Raw genomic sequence first — 27,781 nt, forward strand, 5'->3', positions numbered from 1 at the left:
TCCCACAGGTAGCGAACTTTGGGAGGTGAATCTTCTTAAGCAAATCAAGAAATTATGTGAGAAGCTAAAACTGTTTCGCTGAAGCTCAAGGAATTTCTCAGTGCTCTTCAACACGTCCCTGGTAGGATCCTGCCCATAAAGTCCCCTTAATACTCCTGTAGCTGCCATTTGCTTCTGGCTGACACTGGCCATCAAATTAGGAGTCTTGGCTTGCTGTTGGAGAAATGCTCCATACGTTTGGTAAGATTTATGACTAGATTTGCCGTTGGATTTAATGAAAACAAAACGTTGAGGTGGAATAAAATAAAATCAAGTTTTTTGTTTTTAAAAAAAGACTTTCAGAAAGGCTTGTGATATTCTCAGGCATTTAAAGAACAGGTGTGTGGGCTGCTTATAATGGCTTCCTTTTCTTCCTTTTTTAAAAACCCTATGTCTTTTTAATTGACTTTTAGGTTAAATGGACCCTCAAAGTGAATGGGTCACTTCTTCTATTACTTGCCTAAAACGATAATCCAACTACGATTCCCAGTGCAACATTACTCAGTCACCATAGAAACATTTCAGAGGCCTGATTTTAAACCTGCCTAAGTATATGAAAATCCTCTCATTGATTACAGAGAGAGAGAAAGGGAGAAAAAAAAGGTCCTAGGAGGATGTACGAAATGGCAAAATTTCAAATAGATCTTCTCCTAGGCATTTTTTAAAGTTATCTTTTTTTTTAAGCCCCTTGAATAATTCCATGTAATTTTTCATTGCCAGCTATAAAAGTTTTCCATTTAATTGTCAGCATTTTAAGATACAATTTAACCTGCAGTAATTCCAGTCTTAAAGGCACAGCAATTGCCACCCTAAACAGCCTGCACCATTTTGAAACAATCACTGCCAGAATACACTCTCTTATTATTTTCTTCTAAGAAGCCGGCAAGCTTTGAAGTGACGCAGATACAATCAGTCATTCCAATTATACAGAGGTAATTAGCATTTCTGTAATCCAGGCTGGGGTTTTTTGTTTTGTTTTTTGCCACCTTAGTAAAATACATGGGCATGTGGAGAGGGAATAAACAGTAGGCCAGAGACACAGATTTCAGCACAGCAGACTTTATGAAACCCATCTGAAATTTTGAAGCACCAGCAAATAAATTTACATACAGTGGTACCGTGGTTCTTGAACTTAATCCGTTCTGGGAGTCCGTTCGACTCCCAAAACCATTCGAAAACCAAGGCGCAGCTTCCGATTGACTGCAGGAGCTTCCTGCCCTCAAACAGAAGCTGCGTAAGCAGCAGATGTTCAGCTTCCAAAAAAATTCACAAACTGGAACACTTCTGGGTTTGCGGTGTTCGAGAGCTGATTTGTTCGACAAATAAGCCATTCGGGGACCAAGGTACCACTGTAGGAAGTGTTTTAGGGTGCTTCTTTTTCTTTTCTTCTGAAGGTATGCTCCAGTATGGAAAAGACAACTTTTGGGGGAGCTTCAACTGATGGAGAAAGAATATGATGATGCAGCAGGAATTTAATGGAATGAAGCATTAAAGATTCATTGTAGACCTGAATCTTCAACACAGGCAATGGGAAATGGTGGCATCAAATGATGTTGTTGAATGCTAACCCATATGACATATGCTAGTGGAATGGAACTTTCCCCTCATCTCATATCCCCTCCAGAACTGTGTATGCCCTCAAAATCAGCTCTAGATGGTTGGGCAACCCTCCACAGAAGATTTTGGATATGGGGAGGGGGCACAGGGAAAGTTCATTACATATTCAGTTGAGAAGGGGTAGGGGCACAGAAAGAGGAGAGGGAATGAGAGACAATAAACAACTGATCAAGCTTTGAGTATCAGCAAGTGGGAAGGAGTTAAAAGAATGGATGAGAGGGGAAGTGTCTGATTCTGTGAAGTGTTCCCAGAAGGAAACATTGTATCTGTATTAGGATGAAGTAGAAATTTGTGTGGTAGGCATTTGAAAGTTAAACAAACAAGATTCAGTTGGCACTGGACTTACATGTGGATCAGAAGATACCCCGTTATCTATTTAAGTATGTCTCTGTATTTTGCTATGCAATTTGAGTTTTAAAAAATATCTGCACATTTTAGGGGAATAATGAATACAAAATGCATATGAAAAATGTAAATGTGTACATTAGGCAGTGATCTGGGTAGTGTATATGGGTCAAAGTGGTTCTTCCGGCAAGCTTGTTAAGGCTATTTTTGCAGATCCTCAGTTTTCTTGGTCAACAAAGTTATGATCTTTCTACCACGTTTGGCTCTCACACCTTCATTTTGTGTGAATGAATCGTTGGAGAGAGAGGTTTGAAAGAGAAAATCATAGCTGAGTTAGCACAATGACAATTGTTCCAAGCACATTAAAATTTGGTTAGTTACATCTGCCCTCATCTACATTTAAAGAAATGTTCTTCATGAAAATACTTAGGGTAAAATAAATCACAGGGACTTAGCTTTATGGATTAAGTGCATTTTCAGAAGTTACAGCACACAAGTCTGTTGGCAATAAAATAAAGAAATTCAGTTCACTTGGTTTTTCTTACAACTGGGAGCCATTTCACATGGCTCCGTGTGTGTGTGTGTGTGTGTGTGTGTGTGTGTGTGTGAGAGAGAGAGAGAGAGAGAGAGAGAGAGAGAGAGAGAGAGAGAGAGAGAGAAGGCAGAAGGAAGAAGAGGCTGTTAGGAGCCTGCTCTCAATAAGCACTTCACAATAGGCCTCATCTACATTGCCTGTGTTGGTTCAGTGTAATTATTACCGTATTTTTCACTCTATAAGACGCACCAGACCACAAGACGCACCTAGTTTTTGGAGGAGGAAAACAAGAAAAAAAATATTCTGAATCCCAGAAGCCAGAACAGCAAGAGGGATCGCAATCCCTCTTGCTGTTCTGGCTTCTGGGATAGCTGCGCAACCTGCATTTGCTCCATAAGACACACACACATTTCCCCTTACTTTTTAGGAGGGAAAAAGTGAGTCTTATAGAGCAAAAAAAAACGGTACTTTATTCATCATATTTGTTTTTCATGTTTCCCCCCCGCCAAGCCCTAGATTTCTCCCACAAGCAAACACCTGGATGAAAGAGGACTGTAAGTCATAAAGTGAGGGCATCATGTGTTGCACCCAATCACTGCATGTGTTATATGTCATGGGTCACCAATGTGGGTGCCCGTAAGAAATACACCCTTAAGAAATCCACAATGTAGGAGAGACTGTTGGCTCTTCCTGCTCAGTTTCTGTTTGCCCCAGCTCGGCCGCTCCTACACTGAACACATGCCTGGAAGAGGGAAAACTTCCTTAAAATATTGTTCTGTGTCATGTTGCCAAGTCATGCAATTGAGCTGAATGGACGTACGATCCGGCCTCTTTGTACCCCACTATCTGGTCCTGTCACCACCAGGAACATCTCTTTTTCGGGACCTACACCGGCCTCCCACACTGAGCTGGGATGAGCAAGTTACTCCATTGCATCTCTGGCTGAGCCAGAGATTCACTGCATCCTAATCTGCTCCTCCCAGCGGATCCTGCCATTGGAATGCCTCTGGCATTACAGTGGTACCCCGGGGTTACAGACGCTTCAGGTTACAGATGCTTCAGGTTACAGACTCTGCTAACCCAGAAATATATCTCCGGTTAAGAACTTTGTTTCAGGATGAGAACCGAAATTGTGCGGCAGCTAAAGTGGTCCCTCAGGTTAAGAACAGTTTCAGGTTAAGAACAGACCTCCAGAATGAATTAAGTTCTTAACCCGAGGTACCACTGTATTTCACAAATATGACAAATACATAGGAAGAGGGGAATAACATGTTAAAGAACAGCATGTCCATCAACCTTATTCATATCTACAAGCATCCCACATAATCAGAAAGCACTCAGACACTGCTTTTATAAATGCACCAGCAATTATTGTCATTATGAAGATTTTAAATAAAAGCATGAATATGGCAACAGACAGCCCAGTCACTGGTCTTTTGTCATTTTGGCTCCAACTAAAGCATTCATTTGACTCAAGCTGTGCCTTGGATACAGTGGGGGGGTTTTGGGTTGTTGTTTTTCCAATTCAATTCAAACAGGGCATCAGCTTTCCTTGTTGTTGTTGTTTTTTTAAAAAATGATAAATCTCTTGTTACTAAACAAGGAGGCTGCTGGCACCCATTTATATCAGCAGGGCAGAAAGTATAGCAGGTGGCAGCAGGAAACAGTGGGGTCACAGTAGGTGGAATTAACAATAGATGGATCCAGGGGGCGCAGTAGGTTGAGCTAAGTTGCAAAGATGTTAGGAATTTAAGCAATGCAGTATAGCTGCTGCCTTAATCCTGTAAGAACTTGACTCTTTCTAGTTTACAACTCTCTAGTCTACAACTTACTGTCCATGGTCTCAAATCCATAGTAGTAGTTGTTTTTTTAATCAGCCTTACTTCCAGGGAATCTGAGAATTTAACTTCTAGACATCTGTATGTGAAACATGCTCTCCTACAGATCTATGGCCTCTCCTCTATATTATCAAGTGCAGATAAACAAGCACACTTGTTTTTAAACAAGAAGAATTAAATGCAAAAAAAAATCTTATATGGGACCTCCAGATTCAGAGACAGACTACCTCAGAATACAGTGGTACCTCTGGTTGTGAATGGGATCTGCTCCACCAAGATATATATATATATATATATATATATATATATATATATATATATATATGTATGCAGGTTTTGGTGTCCTCGGGTGTCTTCCCGTGTAAAAGTTGGGGTGTCTAGGCGACGTTTCGACGAGGTCTCACTCGTCATCTTCAGGCTGGTGCTTTCGGCTTCTTGTTACTGGAACAGAGCAGGATCTCAGTGTTTGAGTTCCTATAAATACTGTTGAGGGGGTGTGGTGTATAGCCTCCAATGTTCTGGGCAGAGAGGAAGTTCCCAGGCTAGTGTGCCTTTTCTTCTTTTGTTCCTTAATTACTTGAGGGATATCCTGAGTGATTTCTTGAGTGATATCCTGAGTACCACTTAGGTGGGTCATTAGGTGTGAATTAGTTGCTAAAGGCACACTAGCCTGGGAACTTCCTCTCTGCCCAGAACATTGGAGGCTATACACCACACCCCCTCAACAGTATTTATAGGAACTCAAACACTGAGATCCTGCTCTGTTCCAGTAACAAGAAGCCGAAAGCACCAGCCTGAAGATGACGAGTGAGACCTCGTCGAAACGTCGCCTAGACACCCCAACTTTTACACGGGAAGACACCCGAGGACACCAAAACCTGCATTCCTGTACCCGTGAAAATCTACGAAAGCATATATATGTATATATATATATATATATATATATATATATATATATATATATATATATATGCAGGTTTTGGTGTCCTCGGGTGTCTTCCCGTGTAAAAGTTGGGGTGTCTAGGCGACGTTTCGACGAGGTCTCACTCGTCATCTTCAGGCTGGTGCTTTCGGCTTCTTGTTACTGGAACAGAGCAGGATCTCAGTGTTTGAGTTCCTATAAATACTGTTGAGGGGGTGTGGTGTATAGCCTCCAATGTTCTGGGCAGAGAGGAAGTTCCCAGGCTAGTGTGCCTTTTCTTCTTTTGTTCCTTAATTACTTGAGGGATATCCTGAGTGATTTCTTGAGTGATATCCTGAGTACCACTTAGGTGGGTCATTAGGTGTGGATTAGTTGCTAAAGTCTTTGTGTCTTGACCTCTTGAACTTTGTGAAGAGTTTTTCTGAGAAGATGGCTGTACTGCACTTAGTTGTGCTCTGGCTTGGCTTCGTGTATAGGGGCGAGCTGTGGTTTTGTGGCTTGTGTCAGCCAGATCTGTGTAGGGATTGCAGGGGGGTGCAGCATCCGGAGGTGCCACCATGGTTTGGCTACTGGATGGTGTCTGTAATTTATCTGTGGAGAGGGTCTGGGTTTGGGTCTGGTGTGGTTGATTGGTGATGGCGTTCTGTGTGCCTCTGGATCTGGTGTCAGTTTTTGTGGGGAGGGCTAATTTCCAGATGTCTGGCAAGCGGGATGTGTCGTCACGCTTGTTCATGTTGTGAGGGTGTTCGGTAGCTGGGGTTTTAGAATGGAATTTAAGTTGGAAGCATGTGGGAATTAAGTTGTTGTCTCGGCAGTTGCGTAGGAACAAGAGATCACATAAGATGGTGGCTCTTCGGACTTCTAGTTTCTCGTAGGTTCTTGTCAGCTGGAAGGTTTCCTCCCCGTAGAGGTGAGATATTTGCTTTCGTAGATTTTCACGGGTACAGGAATGCAGGTTTTGGTGTCCTCGGGTGTCTTCCCGTGTAAAAGTTGGGGTGTCTAGGCGACGTTTCGACGAGGTCGATCTCAGTGTTTGAGTTCCTATAAATACTGTTGAGGGGGTGTGGTGTATAGCCTCCAATGTTCTGGGCAGAGAGGAAGTTCCCAGGCTAGTGTGCCTTTTCTTCTTTTGAACCACAGCTCGCCCCTATACACGAAGCCAAGCCAGAGCACAACTAAGTGCAGTACAGCCATCTTCTCAGAAAAACTCTTCACAAAGTTCAAGAGGTCAAGACACAAAGACTTTAGCAACTAATCCACACCTAATGACCCACCTAAGTGGTACTCAGGATATCACTCAAGAAATCACTCAGGATATCCCTCAAGTAATTAAGGAACAAAAGAAGAAAAGGCACACTAGCCTGGGAACTTCCTCTCTGCCCAGAACATTGGAGGCTATACACCACACCCCCTCAACAGTATTTATAGGAACTCAAACACTGAGATCCTGCTCTGTTCCAGTAACAAGAAGCCGAAAGCACCAGCCTGAAGATGACGAGTGAGACCTCGTCGAAACGTCGCCTAGACACCCCAACTTTTACACGGGAAGACACCCGAGGACACCAAAACCTGCATTCCTGTACCCGTGAAAATCTACGAAAGCAAATATCTCACCTCTACGGGGAGGAAACCTTCCAGCTGACAAGAACCTACCAGAAACTAGAAGTCCGAAGAGCCACCATCTTATGTGATCTCTTGTTCCTACGCAACTGCCGAGACAACAACTTAATTCCCACATGCTTCCAACTTAAATTCCATTCTAAAACCCCAGCTACCGAACACCCTCACAACATGAACAAGCGTGACGACACATCCCGCTTGCCAGACATCTGGAAATTAGCCCTCCCCACAAAAACTGACACCAGATCCAGAGGCACACAGAACGCCATCACCAATCAACCACACCAGACCCAAACCCAGACCCTCTCCACAGATAAATTACAGACACCATCCAGTAGCCAAACCATGGTGGCACCTCCGGATGCTGCACCCCCCTGCAATCCCTACACAGATCTGGCTGACACAAGCCACAAAACCACAGCTCGCCCCTATACACGAAGCCAAGCCAGAGCACAACTAAGTGCAGTACAGCCATCTTCTCAGAAAAACTCTTCACAAAGTTCAAGAGGTCAAGACACAAAGACTTTAGCAACTAATCCACACCTAATGACCCACCTAAGTGGTACTCAGGATATCACTCAAGAAATCACTCAGGATATCCCCCAAGTAATTAAGGAACAAAAGAAGAAAAGGCACACTAGCCTGGGAACTTCCTCTCTGCCCAGAACATTGGAGGCTATACACCACACCCCCTCAACAGTATTTATAGGAACTCAAACACTGAGATCCTGCTCTGTTCCAGTAACAAGAAGCCGAAAGCACCAGCCTGAAGATGACGAGTGAGACCTCGTCGAAACGTCGCCTAGACACCCCAACTTTTACACGGGAAGACACCCGAGGACACCAAAACTTGCATTCCTGTACCCGTGAAAATCTACGAAAGCATATATATATATATATATATATATATATATATATATATATATATATATATATATATACACCTAATGACCCACCTAAGTGGTACTCAGGATATCACTCAAGAAATCACTCAGGATATCCCTCAAGTAATTAAGGAACAAAAGAAGAAAAGGCACACTAGCCTGGGAACTTCCTCTCTGCCCAGAACATTGGAGGCTATACACCACACCCCCTCAACAGTATTTATAGGAACTCAAACACTGAGATCCTGCTCTGTTCCAGTAACAAGAAGCCGAAAGCACCAGCCTGAAGATGACGAGTGAGACCTCGTCGAAACGTCGCCTAGACACCCCAACTTTTACACGGGAAGACACCCGAGGATACCAAAACCTGCATTCCTGTACCCGTGAAAATCTACGAAAGCAAATATATATATATATATACACACACATATACATATATATATATATATGAGAAGACACCCAGGACAGAGGTAATTCATGCCTGATGTTGATTCCAAAAATGTATTGTTATAAATGAGTTGAGAAGTAGTCCTTATCTTCTGAAAACAAAGGAACTGGGGGAGCACCCCCCCCTCTGTGTGTGTGTGTGTGAGAGAGAGAGAGAGAGAGAGAGAGAGTGTGTGTGTGTGAGAGAGAGAGAGAGAGAGAGAGAGAGAGAGAGAGAGAGAGATTACTACAGCCCTAAAGCAACTGTCTCAATAAGTCTACCTGTGCACGGCAATAAATGAACATAAAAACCTCAACTCTGAATACCTATATGCAACAAGAAAGGAAAAAGCACAATGTCTACTGTTCAATCATTCTCTTCATCACCCTTCCCCAGTCTGGGGTCAACACCAGAAAAAGAGGAAGAGAGGATGCTGCCAACTGATTCGGCAAATTGGACCCAGACACAAATGAAACCATAGGACTGCAGCTGGGTGGAGGAGCCCAGGGAGTCACAGCAGTTGTGTAGCAACCAAACCATCATTTGGGTCCAGAGAGGGGGGTTATCAAGATTAACACACTTTTTGTTTCTGAAGCTGCAAAAAAAGAGAAACTGAATTTTAAAAGGTTCTGTTCTCTCAATAAAATAGTACTTCCACAAATTATGATGACTCTCATTCGCCACTATATAAATACCCCTCCCCAAATACTTTATTGGCCTGAATATAAGCTGCACCCAAATATAAGTTTCACCTTTAAAATTCGGAGGCAGGGAGAGAAAAAAAAGACAATACCCAAATATAAGTCGCTCCCTTAAAATTCCGCAGGCATTCACACTTGTTCCGTTTTACCGTATGTCCATTTCAGCAGCGATATCGTAAAAGCCATTTTTGTAAGGTCGCAAATTTAAGCAGCACTTTAACTTTTCATGGGACGCAGGTGGCGCTGTGGGTTAAAGCCTCAGCGCCTAGGACTTGCCGATCGAAAGGTCGGCGGTTCGAATCCCTGCGGCGGGGTGCGCTCCCGCTGCTCGGTCCCAGCGTCTGCCAACCTAGCAGTTCGAAAGCACCTCCGGGTGCAAGTAGATAAATAGGGACCGCTTACCAGCGGGAAGGTAAACAGCGTTTCCGTGTGCGGCTCTGGCTCGCCAGAGCAGCGATGTCACGCTGGCCACGTGACCCGGAAGTGTCTCCGGACAGCGCTGGCCCCTGGCCTCTTAAGTGAGATGGGCGCACAACCCCAGAGTCTGTCAATACTGGCCCGTACGGGCAGGGGTACCTTTACCTTTTACCTTAACTTTTCATGGTCAGAATTGGGGGAGGGGTGTGGCTTATATTTGAGGCAATACAGTAATATGAATGAACAATCTAGGCTGAAACTAAACAGTATTCTACCTTTTTTCCTAAAGAAGGACTAATACTGAAACTTCAAAATGGAATGCACATATATTCCACTAGTAGAATTTCAAAAAATAGAAATGAACAAATCAAAGGACTCTTTCCAAAGAGAATCAGTGATCACAAGCTGGAAATAAGAGGTGTGGGAAAAGTCAAAGAAGGTCTGAGACCCTTTGCTCCAAAGTCCTATGGTGCTTCTGTATGATGAGAGTAGATCCTGTGAAAATTCCTCTCCGGGTGATTTCCATGTTATTGTCTTGATCAGAACACCGTAGCTGAACACCCTTACACAATGACACAATGAACACCCTTTAAAATGAGCCGTTAAAAAAAACTAATCTAGCACTACAAAACACTCTTCATGCATTGCTGCATGCAAATTGTAAGACAGGGTAACCTGTCATTCAAGATAAAGATCAGAATCAAGACTCTCATCTTCCCAATTTTTCTAGGGAAAGAAAACCTCTTGAGTCTCCTGCTTTTAAAAGGTAAAAAGGTAAAGGACCCCTGGACGGTTAAGTCCAGTCTAAGGCGACTATGGGGTGTGGCGCTCATCTCGCTTTCAGGCCGAGGGAGCCAGCGTTTGTCCGCAGACATGTGGGACATGTGGCCAGCATGACTAAACCATTTCTGGCACAACGGGACACTGTGACGGAAGCCCAAGCGCACTGAAATGCCATTTACCTTCCCGCCACAGCGGTAATTATTTATCAACTTGCACTGGCATGCTTTCGAACTGCTAGGTTGACAGGAGCTCACCCTGTCGTGGGGATTCCTGCCTTTATGACTATGACAGGTTTGAAAATCTGTTGAACTCTCAAGCATAATTTACACTTTGTCCCTACAGTGTGGTTGCCAGCCTAACCAAATCTTGCCAAGTTCTGAAATTGAAAATGCTTACCTTTAATCTAACCCCATCAATGCATCCCCAAGGCCCTCCTTTTCATACAAGCATTCAAGTTATATCCACCTTTGGGCCATGTACCAGATTATTCTAGCAGCAAAGCACAGAATAACCAGGATGCCAGGAAGAACAAGCTTAGTCCTGTACTCCAAGGCACAGACTTATTCTGTTGACCAGCAAAGGCTACTTTGACTATACAATGCTATATGGACCTACACCAATTTCTGCGCTGGATCTTATTTATTTATTATTAGATTTATTGGTTTGCTCCTTTACCTGGGTAACTCAAAGCGACTTATAATGTATAAACGAACGAACACTTACATAAAACCGACATAAAAGAAAACAAATAAAATTCTAAAAGACAATTCTATCTTTAAAAAGCTGGATTAAAAAGTCCCTCCCACTCAAGGAGGCCACAGATAATTAAAAGCCAAATGCCTGTGGAAAAATAAATGTTTTTTTCATGTTGCCTAAAGATAAGTAAATGATGTTGGCAGGCAGGCAGGCCTCCCTGAGGAGAGCATTCCACAAGCAGGGAACCACAGCAGAAAAGGCCTGTGTTTTTTCCCCAAATCTCAGCAGCGGGTTGTATTCAATGCTAGTCTGATACAGAATAGACATACAGAAATTAATGGATGTGTCTAATTCCAGTGGATTACTTGGGAATCAGAATTGTAGAATTGGAAGGGACCACATCTGGTCCAAACCCCAGCAATGCAGGAATCTTTTGCCCAACGTGGGGCTTGAACAGATGAACCTGAGATTATTACTATTATTTAATTTATTTGGTTTTTCAAATTAAAATTTTACAGTCACCTGTCCATCTTACAACATAAAAACAAGACTCCAAGGAATCTCTTGGACTTCCCTCCTCTGCTTTGTGGGTCCTATTGTCAATCGTTTCCTCCAGCATCTTTTATGATAATCCAAAAATAATAATAATAAAAAATACCGCTCTATTTTGTCAAAAATTCACCATTAAACTATTAAATGGTCATGAACTTGAGATTAAGAGTCTCATGCTCTATGAACTGAGAAATAAAACAGGATGATGATTTTATATATTCCTGAAAATAGCATAAGAAGATGAGTATTAGGGGTATTTTTGCAATAAATGTGTATATTAAACTATACTGGATGTGTTTATTAGTAGAAATGCACACTATAATGTTGGCAAATTTCCATGAAGTTTTAAAAGGGGAAAAAATGCGAACAAATGTGGAAAAATGAGAAACCAAATCAAAGCAAAATGGACCATTTAGTCAATCCCTACAATGTACACAATTTGCAACCAGGATGGAAGCTATTCGGTTATGCATTTAATACACCATGAAAGTTAAACTGCCATTGCCTCATCTCATTGAAATTCTGCTCAATATTGATCCAGAGTAGATTCCAATGTATAGTTAGCAGAGTAACAACTTAAGCACATTGCAGGATTCCAAAAACAATAGTATTTCATCCAGCAGAGCTTTACTGCTACTGAAGGCAAATGAGCATAATGGTCACAAATCCAATACATTCAGGACTGGCACTGTCCATAAGAAATCTAGTTGCAGCAGACTTAACTTATAATGAGTCTAAACCTTAACACTATAGCATTCTGTGTACAGAACACCACACCAGGAGGAAAAGAGATAGAAAAAGAAATTGAAACCCAGGCTCCTTCTGGCCTTTTATTATAGTCCCGTCAGTCCCAGCCTCATACTGGCAGCAGGTCCACTAGTCAATCTAGTTTATCATCCCAGTCAGACGTTGGAGACCAACACATCTCCTTATGTCCCCTCCCACACAGACAGGGTGCAGCACTTGGTAGAGGGGATTTTCGAAGGGGCAGTTGCTTCCGGACAACAATTTTAATTGCCAATAAGTTGTCACACACTTTATCTACTAATGCATTGCAAACTTTACAATTATGCTTTTCAGACCAGGGTTGACCTGTTGAAACTTATATGAAACATAAAATTGTTTGAAATGTTTGGAACTAGTAACCCAGTAATGAACCAATTTAGACCAAAATCTTCATTTGCTCCAGTTAACACAAATCCGTCTATTTCTTTATTTCACCAATTGGTTATCAGAGATTTGGAAAAATTAGAAAAGAAGGGTCCCAAAATCAAGGATAATTTATCCAAGTCACAACATGCCTGTTTGAAAGATCTTTTGAATGACTAACATTGTCATAAAGCCTGCGGACAAAGGAGGTGGAATTGTCATTCAAAACAGACATCAATATGTAGCGGAGGCAATATGACTGTTATCTGATTCACAGTTTTACATGAAAATTTCTAAAGATCCTACGGATACTATAGTTATCATTTTAAAGGCAGTCCTGTAAAGGTAAAGGGACCCCTGACCATTAGGTCCAGTCGTGACCGACTCTGGGGTTGCAGCGCTCATCTCGCTTTACTGGCCGAGGGAGCCAGCATACAGCTTCTGAGTCATGTGGCCAGCATAACTAAGCTGCTTCTGGCGAACCAGAGCAGTGCACGGAAAGACCGTTTACCTTCCCGCCGGAGCGGTACCTATTTATCTACTTGCACTTTTGATGTGCTTTAGAACTGCTAGGTTGGCAAGAGCAGGGACCGAGCGATGGGAGCTCACACCGTCACGGGGATTCGAACCGCCGACCTTCTGATCAGCAAGTCCTAGGCTCTGTGGTTTACCCCACAATGCCACCCATGTCCTACAGCAAGCTTATTGCATTGGTGTCATTGAGAAAAACACTTTTGAGTTTCTTTTAGCTCCGTTTCCACGCATTCCAGTTTTTTATTGCATTCCTAAGATCCACAAGGACATTCATTCTCCCCCAGGCAGGCCTATAGTATTGGGATCGGGTTCCATTTTGGAACCCAGAGCGAAATACTTACTTTTTTCTTCAACCAACGTATTTTCATGACACGTCTCATTTTATCTGAGTCATAGAGCAGACCAGAGTCACTGACACTATGGTTCTAGCTGCTCTGAATGTAGCCTCGCTATATATCAACATTCCTTTAGATGAAGCACGTTCAATTATCAGTCGCCTTCTGCGATCCTTTTGATAATTTTTTTATTAGATTTTCCACAACGATAACACAAACCACAAAGCAAAATGATACACAAAAACAGAAAAGGGGGGGGACGAAAACCCCCCACAAATATAACAAACCGAAAAAAGATTGGGTATGCAACTTTTTAATGTTGCAGTTTATAATTTCTACACTATTTGATGCAACAACAGCAAGGATACTTGTAGCTAAGCATTGGAAAACCCAAGATCTACCCACATTGGAAGAATGGCAGATGCAACTGATAGACTATATGGAACTGGCTGAGATGACTGGCAGAATCCGAGACCTGGGAGAAGAGACGGTAGAAGAAGATTGGAAGAAATTCAAGATTTATCTACAAAAATATTGCAAATTGTATGAATGTTAAGAAGGATGCTAGAGTATAAACAACTTGGCACCATTAAGCTAGAGGAAGTGAATTATGAAGATAAGCTAAATTTAAGAAAAGATAAATTTTTGGAAGTTTCAGGTTATATTCAATTTTTTAAGATTTGAATAAAGGATATTTAAAATTAGAGATATAACATAGGAAAATTAGATAATAAGAATAGAAATAAGGGGATAAATTTGCTGGACAAAATTTTATAGACAGGAACGGGAGATGTGAGGGAGTCCAAAGAAGCTAAGAAAATTAAGTTAAGAGATGTGTTATATTGTATTGTTTATTGGTATTGTAATCAAAATAAAACTGTTAATAAATATTTTTTTTTAAAAAAAAATAATTTCTACACTATTTGAAGTTGTTGTTATGCATGTGCAGGTCATCGTTTGAATATTTTATTTTCAGTTAATGAAAAAATTCACATATCTTCCTACTTACAAGTGTTGAACTAATTGGCTGATGAAGAATTCAGCAAAACAGTAGTTGTTATCTGGAAACACTGTTCAGCAGAGTTCAGAGTTGGACATCAGAATTGGAAAATTGCTGATTATACAAAGCTTCACAGCTTGTTCTCCGCCAGGTAAAGTCTGACACCGTGATTCATTTAAGGACTTTCAGAGACTTTGTTAGTTTTGAATTATTCCATAAAGTTTTTCACATTGTAATTGTTTCTGGCCATCGTGTTGCTTTTGATATTGCTGACTTTTATTATAGTCAGCATGACCTTGACAGAAGAGATAAGAGAACCACAGTTGAAGCCAGCTGTACTCAGCTTCTCAGAAGGAATAACCCAAACATCACAAACCTTCTGCTTGCTTATTTCAGTGATTTTACTGTATTTTTGGTTTCTGTGGAAGCCGCCCAGAGTGGCTGGGGAAACCCAGCCAGATGGGCGGGGTACAAATAATAAATTATTATTATTATTATTATTATTATTATTATTATTATTATTATTATTATTATTATTATTTCATACAGAGAAGCTTCCAGAGCCCTCTTGAATTAATTAGAATTGGAAAGATCTCTACACCTCAGATCAATACTTTCTGTACTAAGAAATGCAAACTGACATTCCCTTCCCTGAGTAAAGATACCAGAATATTTTTAGTAGCAGAACCCTTTCTAGGAACTGTCAAGATATGAAAATAGATGAGAAGCAAGCATTCTTTGTAGAAAATATGAAGGAAACAATGTCAGTGAGTCCCAGATCTTGGCGTCAGTCATGCTTTTGTGTGTGTCTTAGCACTTCAAACCATACACAAATAGAAAAACCCACTTTCTTGATGGAGCTATAGCTGTGAGATTCCACAAGACCTCCGTAGCTTACAAGTGTGAGATGAGAGGAGCTGTATGCTGCTAAAAACATTGTTCGCCTACCCTCAGCTAGCAGAGATTCTCTAGCCATCTCAATACCTTTTTCATGTGCAATAGAGTTTTCCAAAGCTGTTGTTACTTTTGAGACTCTTGACCTAATCCAGCCACTTCAGGTAAATCGTAATGCCATAGCAGCCACTGAAAGAAACGAAACTGAATTATTTGTCCCTTTTGTAGAGAAACAGGAAATGGAATGTGTGTTATTTTTGTGGTGCTTTATGACGAAATGAAACTGTGCTGTAGAAGGCAGACAAATTTATTTAGCTAGCTGAAGCATTTTTTGCCCCACACTTCAACAAAACAAAAATAAAATAATAACTCCTCCCAGGGCATTCTGTTAACATTATTAAAATGTCAGCCCCAACCTAAAGGCTTAGAATCTAAAAGGCACAGCACAAAAGGTAAAGTGATCAGGAGGGGGGAGGAGGAGGAAAAAAACAAACAAAATTTGCCTCGTTTTAGTACACAGTTATGATAATGGCCAACTGCAATGGGAGGGAAATTCATGCAAAGAAGAAGCCAAAAGTTCCTGGTCTCTCAGCTGAGCTCATGAAAGGACATTGTGGTCATGTCTCCCACTCTGCTATAGACTGATGGAATGGCTGCTATGTGTGACTCCATATTATTTGCTTACAAATTCCATTTTGAAGGTGAATAAAAGCAGAGACATCACCTTGCCAACAAAGGTCCGTATAGTTAAAGCTATGGTTTTCCCAGTAGTGATGTATGGAAGTGAGAGTTGGACCATAAAGAAGGCTGATCGCCGAAGAATTGATGCTTTTGAATTATGGTGCTGGAGGAGACTCTTGAGAGTCCCATGGACTGCAAGAAGATCAAACCTCTCCATTCTGAAGGAAATCAGCCCTGAGTGCTCCCTGGAAGGACAGATCCTGAAGCTGAGACTCCAATATTTTGGCCACCTCATGAGAAGAGAAGACTCCCTGGAAAAGACCCTGATGTTGGGAAAGATGGATGGCACAAGGAGAAGGGGATGACAGAGGACGAGATGGTTGGACAGTGTTCTCGAAGCTACCAGCATGAGTTTGACTAAATTGCAGGAGGCAGTGAAAGACAGAAGTGCCTGGCGTGCTCTGGTCCATGGGGTCACAAAGAGTCAGTCACAACTAAATGACTAAACAACAACAACCTGTGTGTTTTGTCATCCTTTGTATTAATGTTTCATTTCAGGATTCCATTCAAGAATGCATGCTCCTCCAATGTTTCACAGCAAAATTAAGTCAGGAGACCTGTTTATACGTAGATGCATGCAACTGTATATTAGGGTCTGCAGCTAACTGGATTAATGAATTAGTTCAATGCTCCGGTGATGTCAACTCTTCTCCATGGCAACTTATTGGAAGGACCTAGCTGCCTTAGTCTAAGTTAGACCCGTCACACATCTCCCTGGGTGTTGTCTACACTGACTGGTAGCAGCTGTCCAGGGTTTCAGAGATGGTTTCTCTCCCGGTCTTACGTGGAGATGCTGAGGACTGAACGTAGGACCTTCTTCATAGCACTGAGCTATGGCTCTTCCCGAAGTTAAATAGGTGAATATCTTGAATTCTGTATCTCTTTATATTAACCCACCTTCACACCATCAATGACCCCTGTTCAGAAAGTAGATGATTACAATGGAATCTGGATGGGGACTTGCCCCACCTCAAACAGAAGGACTAACTCCATTTGCTGAAGAGATTGGGGTCCAGAAAAGTCTCCCTGCTAGAAGAATCTTCACTGAGTCTCGCTTTGCCAGTCCTCTCCTAGTGCTCCAGAATCACTCTTTTGGGGACAAAGGGGGCTGCACAGAGAAGGAGGAATCTGCAAAAACTGTCTTGATTTATTCTAAGTCTGGATCCAGCACATTCTATTTCCTTAAAAATAAATAGTTCCAGGCATCCAAGGAAAAATAAATGCAAGAGTCTCTGTTAATTTTCCAAACATAGGACTATTGCAAATTGCTTTTCCATGTCCCTAACTGGAACAGAAATACTGCCGTGTGATTGACTTGGAGCAAACAGCAGCACTCAATATGGGTGCAATCTGGGCAAGGGTACAAAACTGGCATCAGTTAATAGACGGCAATCAAAATAATGTTTCGTAGTGTTATGTTTCTATTTTATACAAAGTATTTAAGCATGTTGTCAATCTGGCGATCAAAAAAGTAAAGGGTTCGGTCAGAGATTTAGGAAGGGCAGTAAGCCAAGCAGTGAAGCATCATTGCAGCTCTTCATCAGCTATGTCTGCAACACAGCACAGTACATTTGCCTCTTAAAGCAGAGAGATGAGAGAAAAACTGGGAGGGGGGGTAGATATTGGACATCAGCAGCCAGCTTGCTTTCTACACAACAGATTCTGAGCAGGAGCAGCTTGGGCAGTAATAATCTGGGGTGTCAGCAGCAGTAACCATGTAAGTCCAACAGAATTCATCAACATAGTGATTCAAGGTTAGGTGTATAATTATGTGTCTTGAGCACAGGCCCTATTAGATACAGCAATCCAATGGGACTTACTACAGGTAAGCCTTTGTAGAATTGCAGCCTTAATTATCTCCTATTGAAGCAAGCTGCAACTGCTGGGCTCACATTTTCCATTTACTTTTTCTTCGTCTTGCAGATGGGCTAGTAAACGGGTGGGGTGGGGGGGATGTCTAGCATTCCTTAATATAGGGGGAAAACATTCAGTTTATTTCATTCAGTTATCTCACATTTGCTGTATTTTTCTGCTAATTGGTGTGACTTAATGAGTTCTTTGAACCACTTCAAAATGTGAACATCTGGAGTATTGTATCAAAAGACCTCATTAGTAAGCTTTCGATAAGGCATGCTCTCTACTTACTCTTTTCAAGTGTGTGTAGGTGTGGACTAAGTATACATGAAATGATACTGCGTTCCAAAGCTAAACAACATTACATGCTGCCTTGAAAACCTATCCACCACAGAACTGGGTTCTAAAAATAGTGATAGGAAAGAGAGGGGAGAGATGTAAAGAATTGCATAGGGCCAAAACCCAATCTCAATGAAGTTTACGATGAAACAGCTATTGAAGATAGTGGAAGAAAGATCTAGCCTACCTTGTTTTTCTTTCTTTTTAATAAATAAGAGATAGCAGCAAAAGAAAAGAAACAGAGCACCCATTTTATGATCAGATCAATGGAGAGAAAGGCTGGGGTCATTAAGTTTGTAGAGATATAGCATTGTGTTGGTGAAGGAGTCAATTGTCAAGCCCAGTCTGAAATAGATGTTTCAGAACGACCTGAACACCTCTCCGTTTTGTGATGGCAATGGTAGAATGGTCATATTTATTTCCCATAAATTCCTTGGGAACGATGCTATGAGGTAGGCTTTCAAAGAGGATTATGGAAAATAAAATGGCAGCTGATAGCTGTGTCTTGGAAGAGCTGTGCTGAAAGTCAGATCCCCACCTTGTTCCCCAGCTCCAAAATTGTCAATATTGCTTACTCTGAACAAGGTGGCACAAAGGAAAGGTTATTTCAGGTCATCCCTATCCTACACTGGATATGCCAGTTTATAGCAAGGAAGGAGCAACTGCCAAAACGATAAGGCCCAGAGCACTGTCTTTTTCATTTGAACCTTACAATTACAATTACCTGACTGAAAATTGATAGCAGCATGGATCTGTTGGCTTTCAGGATTCTAATGCAAAAACCAGAACTCTCTAAGGAGTTATTTTGAAGAGGGGTGGGGGTGGGAAACAGAGTGGAAGAAGCATGATGCACATTAGTCAAGATTAGGCTTCAAATAAATTGAAAAGGATTCTCTGAAACACTGTTTTGATTAGCTTCCTTTTAAAAATGAAACTTTGCAATGGCAAAAGTCGGGGGCAAGTTTTATCCTACAATAATTCAATGGCTTTCCAAGCTATAGTGTGCCAAAGTGCCCACTGTTACATCTAGGTGGATTTGAATAAAACCACATTTCTTATGCCATCAAAGGTCCGTATAGTTAAAGCCATGGTTTTCCCAGTAGTGATGTATGGAAGTGAGAGCTGGACCATAAAGAAAGCTGACCGCCGAAGAATTGATGCTTTTGAATTATGGTGCTGGAGGAGACTCTTGAGAGTCCCATGGACTGCAAGAAGATCAAACCTATTCATTCTTAAGGAAATTAGCCCTGAGTGCTCCCTGGAAGGACAAATCGTGAAGCTGAGGCTCCAATACTTTGGCCACCTCATGAGAAGAGAAGACTCCCTAGAAAAGACCCTGATGTTGGGAAAGATTGTGGGCACAAGGAGAAGGGAACGACAGAGGACGAGATGGTTGGACAGTGTTCTCGAAGCTACAAACATGAGTCTGACCAAACTGTGGGAGGCAGTGGAAAATAGGAGTGCCTGGTGTGCTCTGGTCCATGGGGTCACGAAGAGTCGGACACAACTAAATGACTAAAGAACAACAACAACATTTCTTATTGTAAAGATTAGGAATGGAGAAGGAAATTGTGCAGGTTGCATTTTAAAACAATCTGACTTTATGAACTGGTCCTGGATTTATATACAGATTATAATGCATTTGGCTGCCTGCAACCCTGGTTTAAGGAGCCATTTGGCGCCTAATTTATATGTGTGAGTTTCTAACATTGCTAGCAGGGCAGAAAACGTGAGTGCCAAAGGTAGGTGGAGCCAGAGCCAATGACAGGCAGAGCCAACTAATTCTGATTTTGTTCCTAGCCTCTTCCCTGCTAAATTCTACAAGGGCAACACTGAGATGGAGGAAAAGGAATCTGGAAAGGCAGTGCCATACCTTGGATTGGTTGTAAGTAAGAAGATGAGCAAGGCTGAGGGCTAACTGAGACTGGAAAAGCAGTGTCTCATTTGCCCTGATAGATCAGCCTGTAATGGGTGCAGAGGACACACAAACATACGAAGTCAAGTTGTTTTGTACACAAGGCTGCTAACCAATTTTTTTTGGTATAGCGTGTTCTCCTTCAGGGAGAGCACGTGTTGCGGTGGGGTCTACTGAGCCACCCCTTTGTTGCTGGGTAAGTTCTCCAAGATGGCCAGGGGGCATTGATCAGATTGCTGAGTTGCTGGGGCAAAAGTTATGTTGCAATTTTGGTGGGAGGGGTAAAAGGTTTCAATACTCTGCACGCAGCCTTGTACTTTCTCTTTTGCTGCGTGCAACGGATCACCCGCCCACCCGCCCTAGAATAAGGGGTTTGTTGCGTTGACCTTGCTATGCCTGTCATGGGGTCGTCTGCCTTTGAGCAGGGGCCTGGTAGGAATTTTTCCACCTCGCAAATTGGCTGGCTGGGTGGTTTTTGCCTACTGCGTAGCAAATCGTCACAACTTGTAAGGTTGTGGTTAGGCATTGGTTATAAATCTGGTGGAGGAGGGGTTAGGATAGGCTGGGCCTACCCCTCCATGGAGGGGTTCAGGATAGGCTGGGCCTGCCCCTCCATGGTTTCTGCGGAAAGGGAATTCCATTAAAGGAATCCTGGGGCTTGCCATCTTTTCGTCCAATCCCTGGAATGGGACTAGGGCCGGCAAGCCTTCGGGGAGCAGGCGGGTGAGAGTTGAGGGTCTGTGTCTCAGCTCCAATTCTTCCCCGACTTGCTTTCCCCTGCACTGTCTTTCGGTGGTGCCCGGAAGTCAGTTCTGTCCCCAGGCGGGGGGACAGATAGTCTTAACCAATGCCTAAACAACCACTCACAGTTTGTATTTTAATAAAGTTGTGGCAAAAATCATGCCAAAAATCTTAAACAAAAATTACGTGTCCGTTGTGAGTTATTTTGGGGGGTGGATTGGGGACCTCAACACACAACTGAGTTGGAGATTCCAGGCAGTGCTATTTTTCTAGAAAAAGAGGTGTTGAAAATCACCATGAACGCCTCGCTTGTTGTGTGTTGAGGTCCCCAAGCCACCCCAAATAACTCACACATCACACATAATTTTGTTTAAGGTTTTTGGCATAATTTTTTGGCCACAACTTTAGTAAATACAAAAATGTGAGTGGTTGCTTCGGCATTGGTTCTGACTATCTGCCCCGCCCCCCCCCATTGGGGGACAGACTGACATTTCACAAGCCTGCGAAAGTCAGAAAAGGGGAATACATTTGGGGGAAGCGACGGAGCAGGGAACCTGCCCTCAGCCCTCCCCAAATGCAGCCAGGAGCTCTTGCAGTGGCCCTAGCCCCTTGACAGTGTTTGGACAAAACCAATGATGAGCCCCGTATTCCTTTAACGGAATCCCTTGCAGCAGTAGCATTAGAGGGGCAGGCACAGCCAATCCATGCCCCTCAACCAACCAAACCATAAACCAATGCCTAACTGCAACCTTACAGGTTGTGACGATTTGCTACGCAGTAGGCAAAAACCAAATGGCTCCAGCCAATCAGCCAGATGGACAAAATTCCTACTGGGCCCCTGCCCCAAGAGCAGACGACCCCATGACAGGCATAGCAAGGTCAATGCGAACAACCCTAAATATAGGGAGGGAGGGACGGGCATTCCGATGCACGGAGTGAAAAGAGGAAGCTCTACGCTTCGTGCAGGAAGTTTTAACATTTCTGGCTGTCAGTCACAACATGGCAACATTAACTTCTTCCCAACAACAAGGGAAGCCCAATCACAACAGTGGCCAATGATCAGCTAGCCCACCCCACAACTTTGGAGTGTCTTGTCAGCCCGCACCGCAACACGTGCTCTCCATGAAGGTGAACACGCTCTTTCTCTTCTAATGTCAGTGGTGCCCACCTGAAACATGCTAGAACTTAGTTCCAATGAGTTCCAGTTGAAAGAAACAAAAAAGCCCTGCCCACAAGTATCTCTTCTTGGGACAAAAAACACAATAAATATGAATCAAACAGCTAAAAATTCGCTGCCTTATTATGACACCCCCAAGGCAAGGGCCAACTCTATTTTCTGGAAACAAAATGTTGAAGTCAAAGTTGAATTCCAGCACAACCGAAGGTGGGGGGGAATGGACACGAAGATCAAAACAAGAGGACAGGAACATAGGGGGCACTTAGAAGGAGAACCATACTGAAAGCAAACAGAAGACTGAAGCAAACTGTGGGATACATAGCCTTGCCTAAGGGCTCCTCAAAGGAAAAACAATTGGATTGTTATTGTGTGTGGCTGTTTTATATGATGGTGGACGTACAGAACATGTTCTCAGAGGTTGCTGCTCGGCCAGAAAAGCAGGGTGAGGGAACTGTTGGATTTACATGATGGGTATCAAGAAGACTAACAAGACATGTTCTCAGAGTTACCGGAGAAAGCTTCTTAGCTTCCTACTCAGTTCCGTATACCCACAAACCTACATTGCTGTGTGTATATGTGAATGCTGATATGTGTGTGTTTGTTGGCACATATATAAATATAGTGTGTTACCTTCCTGAAGAATTGGTGCTTATATTCAACAGCACGACTCCCCAGTTTTAAGAATGTACGGCAGGGGTAGGGAACCTCAGGCCCAGAGACCAACTGTAACCTCCCATCTGCTCTGTCTGGTCCTCAGGACTCTTTCCATATTACACACACCTCTCCCCAAGCCCCACACCTTACTCGCTCTGCTTCACACTTTCCTGGAGTGTTTTTGCCCATGGGCATAGCCAGGATTGAAGACACCCACCTGCCATCATCCTGTCTGTCTCTGTCTAGCAGACTTGGAATGAAATGTTTCAATGACAATTGTTTTAAATTACTTTCTTTTGACCCCAAGTGCTCAGAATAAATCTGTCAAAACCTTCAGACATTTGAAAACGTGAGTGTTAAAAATAATAACACCAGGGAGTACCTTTTGTGTGGTTAACGAGTAAAGGTGAACGTAAAGGGACCTGTTGAATAGTGGGAAAGGATGGACGAAGGACACAGCTCTGTTGGATTCACAGCTCTTAATTGCAGCAGTTAGAACTGCTCCTGGAATCAGACTGACTGTAGCCTAGCTGGCTGCTTTATATAATACTAAGTAACTTGAAACAGTAACAACTCACAACTAGCTAACCAATCAGGAGGGAAAGTTTTCAATCCTTCATTTACATACTGGTGGCCCTGAGTGGGAACTGCAACTTAATCTTAATACATAACAGGACACCTGACCATTAGCTCCAGTCGTGGACGACTCTTAGGTTGCGGCGCTCATCTCGCTTTATTGGCTGAGGGAGCCGGCAAACAGCTTCTGGGCCATGTGGCCAGCATGACTAAGCTGCTTCTGGCAAACCAAAGCAGCGTATGGAAATGCCGTTTACCTTCCCGCCGGAGCGGTACCTATTTATCTACTTGCACTTTGACGTGCTTTCAAACTGCTAGGTTGGCAGGAACTGGGACCGAGCAATGGGAGCTCACCCCATCGCTGAGATTCAAACTGCTGACCTTCTGATAGGCAAGCCCTAGGCTCTGTGGTTTAGACCACAGTGCCACCCGCGTCCCCTATGGTTAACGAGTATATTTTGCAAAATACAAAGGATACACCTTTTCTCATCTTATTTTAAATCTAAACTAAAACAAGTTTTATTGGATCTGCTAAAAACCTTTTCAGCAGTCAAATTTCTCCATTTCCCTGCAGTGCAGTTTTCCTGTGCACACTCAGTAAGCATAGCCCATTGAGATGTTCCTGTCATTGTCAAAATTACCCAGGTCTTAACTCTCTGCAAGGTACTGAATGACTGCTCCAGGGTACAGGTGGTGAATAGCTGAGTAAGAGAGATGAGCAGAGCCTTTTTTGTGGTAGGGTAAGAGCAGTGGCATAGCGTGGGTTGTCAGCACCCGGGGCAAGGCAAGTAATTTGCGCCCCCTAACCCGTGGATTTTGCGCCCCCTAACCCGTGGAGCGCCCCCCCAGATGTTGCGCCCAGTGCGGACGGCCCCCCCTGGCCAGGCCTCTCCAGCTACTTGGAGCAGCTCCCAACATTTTAAAAAACACGATAAAACATCAAACATTAAAAACTTCCTGAAACAGGGATGCCTTCAAATGTGAGCATTTCAATTTCAAATATTCTGATTATTTCTACTTTCGTTAAGTATTTTTATTTATTTACTTCATGGGGGGCAGCTGCCCGCCCCCCTCCATTGGCTTATGCCCCAGCTGTAATGTGTTCTTCAACTCTGATAATGCTTCTTGTTTGTCTGTATGGAGGTGTGTTTGTGTGTGAGTAGAAAGTAGAAACTGAACATAAGTAAAAATTTGCTACTTTTGCCTCCGGCCCCACCCATATCTGGAAAGTTTTCCAGACAAAAAGGCAGCCCTCACCTAAAAAGGTTCCCCACCCCGATGTATGAGAACGGCTATTTAAATGGTGGCTTGAATGCTGCGAAGAACAACTCTTAAGATCTCTTTTCCTAGCATAGAATGTCTCAGAAGCTCACCCACACCATGAAATCATGGGTAGCACATGATGTGCCCCCCCCCCCGCACCGGAATTGCAAAAACTGCAGGAGGGCAGATTCAAATTAATACTGAAAGAGGCCTTGGAAGAAACACAAACTCGAAGCACCTGGCTGTCAGTGAAATAAATTGTGTGTCGATATCCAGTGGAGACTGTCCACTGACAAAAGGGAATTCGTAAGAAGGACAAGAAGGGCAGCAATTTTCAGTGACCCTCTCTTCCTTCAGAGCCTCATCCCGACCTCCAATCTGTTCCAGAAAGTTGGAAAATTTCCTTCCAGGCATTAAGAATTGGTTGCCTTGCATTACACAGAAGAACCATCAAATATGAGGTTGAGAGTAAGCTCTAGGATCGCTGAGAAGGCCTAAGACCACCAAAGCAATTTTGACCTTGGTGCAGTAAGCTAGGTTCCACAAACACATGCCCCTCTCTATCCTTCCTCAAGGGAATCAGAGTTTTTTGCCACATTTGAATTTGGCAGAAACACTCAAGGAGAGTGCATGCCAGGGATTGGGAAGAATGTGGTCTGGGAAGAGGGCTTGTGGCCTGGGAAAAATGGCAAGAGCCAGATAGGGAGCCCTGGAGGGGCACATTGAGCTTCCAAGCCTAAGGCACCTCACACCTGCTAGTAATTATGCTAAAGAGTGTCCTCCCTAAAAGAGGGCACACGTTGTGGTGAGACCTGGAGACTGACCTCCTGGTTATGGGTTTGGATAGCCACAACACGCGATTGGTAGGTCCCTTGTTCCTGGGTTTAATCTGGCCAATGGGGAGCTGTCTAAATGGACCAAGGGAAGTATATATACCTATGCACGTGGCCCAGAGCTTCCTCTTTTGGCTCGTGCATCGGAACACCTGCCCACCTCTCTTTATATTTAGGGCATTTTGCACTTGACCTTGCTATGCCGTTGTGTGTTATCTGTCTTTGGGACAGGGGCATGGCAGAAATTTTCCCCACTTGGCTGATTGGCTGGTGCCATTTGGGTTTTGCCTGCCGCATAGCAAATCACGACAACTTGTAAGGTTGCGGATAGGCACTGGTTCAGGTGACAGGGATGGGAGAACGGTCTCGCCATCCCTATGTGAAGGGTATTCTGTTAAAGGAATCCAGGGACTCAACTTGGTTTGGTCAACCCCCAAGAGGGGGTTGTGCCCATGGCTGAGTCCAGGGGAGCATCTGGGGAGTGGACATTGTCTGTTCCTGGGCTTTCCACCTACCTCAGGTGTTCACCCTTGGCTGACCTTTGATAGAGCTGTGGGTCAGCGCTAACTGCAAGGGTGCAGGGAGCTAGTCAAACCAGAGCCTATGCAACCACTCACTTTCTGTAATCAATAAAGTTGTGGCCTAAATTCTGCCAAAAACCCAGAACTAAAATTTGAGTCAAATGTGTGTTTATTTAGGGGGGAGGTCTCTGGGCCTGAACATGCAAAACATGCTCATGTGATATCTAGTGGCGGCTGTGTCTCAGCTTTTCTGTCAGGGCTCCAAGAAGGTTAAATCTGGATGCACCTGGGATGACCAGATTATGCACGAGATAATGGCATATTGCATTATCCAGGCATCTTGCACGGGTATGCATAACTGGTGAGAATTTCTCATTTATCCATGTAAATTGAGGTAAGCAGATACAAATTGCAATGTTGCCCTTGGTGTATCAGGTCTCTTTCTGACACACCATTTACAGGCAACATGGATATTTCTGAAGATAAAGGTACACAGCTTAGAATGATCTCCAGTATTATTCTGTACAAAGGCATATGAGCCATTTGGATCCACTAGGAAAATATCAAAACCAGATTCAGGCAATGATTCTGTGAATCAGCTCTGACTGGCATACATACAGAAGATTCAAGATACAGAGTTGGCAACTCAATCTGAATTAGCCTGAATCCAGGCACAGCCTTACTTATTTTTCTAAAGAACGAGGTGCTGGGACTCACCATGAACTTCTCCCTTGTTCTCTTATAATGGCAATGGCACCCACTTGAGAGGTGCCAGAACTGAGTTCTGGTGAGTTCTGGCTTTAAAAAAGCCCTGGCCTTACTGTTAACTGTCTCTCACTTTGTAAAGACTTGAAGCTTATCCTGTTTGTGACATCATGCATGATATCAGACTGTCATCTTTGCACTCTCCATGTCTCCATGCCAACTATATTCACCAGTAATCCTCTGTAAGTAGGTAACAGCATGACAACTCAAAAAATGTAATAAATCTATTTATCCTCACCTGTAGAAAGGTTCCATCCTCATGTCTTCAACTCCACCTGTTTCTTTAACTTTCCCCCCAATATAATAACATACCAAAACCAACATGGCCCCAATGTTGGCAACATTTCTATACTGAATATTATGTACTGAGATGGTGGGTGTGAACCACACAAGAAAAAGTATTGAATAATATGGCTGCTTTCACAATACCATAGTGGAAAAGTCACAATATGATAGGCCTCAATCTAATACATGTGCTGTCCAAAATTCAGAGGAAGTCATATGGTCCATTAGAAAACTGTCAACATCTAGTCAGAAAAGACCTTTACAAGAAAGTATAAACTTTCCACAGCTCCTATAAACCAATACTTATCATTACCTGCCTTGGAGACTGGCCTTCACAGTGTCCAGACTCAGTCCTACTGTTGACTCTCACTTTGCCAAGTCTAGCAGTTTGTCCAGTTTGTGACATCATTCATGCCATCAGAATGTGGTGTTTATGCTCACCTCAGGCTATCTCCATGCCAACTACATTTGAATCACAGAATTACAGAACTGGAAGGGAAGGCCTAGGGTCATCTAGTCCAAGCCCCTGTAATGCAGGAATCTCAACTAAAGCATCCATGACAGGCGGCCATCCAACCGCTACTCAGAAACCTCCAAGAAAGGAGAGTCCACCACCTTCCAGGAGAGTCTATTCCACTGTCTAACTGCTCTTACTGTCAGAAAGTTCTTCATGATGTTTAGTCCAAATCTCCTTTCTTGTAACTTGAATCCATTGGTTTGGGTCTTACCCTCCAGAGCAGGAGAAATCAAGCTTGCTCCATCTTCCATGTGATAGCCCTTTAGGTAGGTGAAGATGACTATCTTGATCTCCTGTTACCTGGGCTAAACA

At 43.0% G+C, this 27,781-nt stretch overlaps 1 long non-coding RNA gene across 7 annotated transcripts in view; it reads right to left on the bottom strand.

The window, feature by feature from the left end:
• Positions 1-27,326, bottom strand: part of LOC309373833 — a 167,664-nt gene extending 140,338 nt beyond the window's left edge. For 6 of the 7 annotated variants that reach the window (XR_014170208.1, XR_014170209.1, XR_014170210.1 and 3 more), the window contains exons 1-2: positions 27,266-27,322; positions 15,379-15,477 (exon numbers count right to left, since the gene is read on the bottom strand). This is a non-coding gene — a long non-coding RNA (uncharacterized lncRNA). Of the gene's footprint in view, positions 1-15,378; positions 15,478-26,619; positions 26,701-27,265 lie in introns of all 7 variants that reach the window. The other variant, XR_014170211.1, reaches the window with a different exon arrangement.
• Positions 27,327-27,781: the final 455 nt, after the last annotated feature.

The sequence above is a fragment of the Podarcis melisellensis genome, assembly GCF_964234715.1.
Source record: "Podarcis melisellensis genome assembly, chromosome: 7".
Lineage (NCBI taxonomy): Eukaryota > Metazoa > Chordata > Lepidosauria > Squamata > Lacertidae > Podarcis > Podarcis melisellensis.